Source organism: Acyrthosiphon pisum, chromosome X, assembly GCF_005508785.2.
Source record: "Acyrthosiphon pisum isolate AL4f chromosome X, pea_aphid_22Mar2018_4r6ur, whole genome shotgun sequence".
NCBI lineage: Eukaryota > Metazoa > Arthropoda > Insecta > Hemiptera > Aphididae > Acyrthosiphon > Acyrthosiphon pisum.
The window spans coordinates 111,716,630-111,718,376 of record NC_042493.1 but is presented as its reverse complement, the minus strand read 5'-3'; positions in this window follow the sequence as shown (position 1 = coordinate 111,718,376).

Below are 1,747 nucleotides of genomic sequence, written 5' to 3'. Positions count from 1 at the left end.
AAATTATTGGTGAGTAATTTAATTTTTATGAATATTCGTATGCATTGGTTCGTATTTGGAATTCCAAATTCTTGATTAATTAATTTTTACAAGCCCGTTAAATAAAAATTTTCTCATTGATAAGTTTAATTAGGCGGCAAAATAAATTTTTTCTAGGGGCGGCAATTGTATAAATCCGTCTCTGAGTATAGAGATACTATTGCGGGTATAGTTAAAAGCAATTTTAAAACAATAAACAATTAACAATTATCATAAACATAATATACACTATACAGCAGGAGTGGCCAAACTTTTTTTGATTAAGATCTAGTGAGGGTATATTTTTTCTTTTAGGATCGACTAATGTAAAACATTATTTTAAATTAATAATAAACATACTTATATAAATAATAAAATTAAAGTGTTGTGTTATCTAAAATGAGTGTTTCACATTAAATTTCTAAATAATTTTTAAATGTATTAACATTTTACTGTTGATGTAGAAGCGTGTCGTTGCATATATCATGGCCAAACGAAGACTCCGTGCTTAAGTCTAAACCTAACCTACTCATTTTATAAATTTCATGTGAGAAAATTCCATTTCACACTAACAGGTTAATCCGAAATATATGTATTTAATAACTGAATCTACTAAATGACAAATTCATGAGAATAATTAATAAATTCTAACAAAGGGATCGACTTAGAAATCGTCCAAGATCGACCAGTCGATCGCGATCGACCGTTTGGCCACCCCTGCTATAGCGGAAAAAAAAATTACTAAAAAATTATAGTTAAGTAAAATATAGTAAGCATAACAATTTACTAGGTAAAATAACTAAAATGATATAATTATTACAATTATTTAAATATAGTTGTTTTTTATAGTAATTTTTACTATGTGTTATAGTAATTTAAATGTATAATGTTTGAATTAATTAAAACAATATAGTTAAAATAGTTTACTAATACTAATAGTTAAAATTACTATAAACATAAGGAAGTATAATTATTTAATAGGTAAAATAACTAAAATTATATAATTATTATTATCATATAAAATATATGGTTTTGTTTTTTATAGTAATGTTTACCATGGGCGTAACTTGGAAATATATTAGGGGGGGCAAATATAAAATATATATATATTATATATATATATATAATATATATATATATTTATTATATATATATATGACTACATATCAACTAGTCTATATAGTTAACCTTACATAATTTATTTGTAAATATATGTTAACATTACCTTTTGTTGTAGAATGTAGTTGTATATTAGTATAAGGTGATCAATATTACTAACTACTAAGTAATGAAATAAATATACAAACTTAAATACATTAAAAACATTGAAATTTTTAATATTTTATAACTTCTAAACAAAATGCATCATAATTCTAAAAACTGCAAGTAGATATTATATACAATTAAGTAGGTAGGTATTAACTTTATACTTAAAATAATTGTATAATAATAATAACAACAGTACCTAATAATAACAGGCTATACCCACCACTCAACTACGGACCGGGTGTCCGCGGCTAAATGACACTTTACTACTTATATATTATATATAATTATTCATTATGCATTATTTAAGCATTCTAAGCATTATCTAACAAGATACCTAAGCTAAAATTGAATATTAAGATTTAAAAAAAAACTGTATAGTAGTAGCTATAACCAGCTGTTTTGTACTTATTTTAAAACAAGGTATGTTAAATGTCAGAGGGGGCACTGTCTCTCTATATTT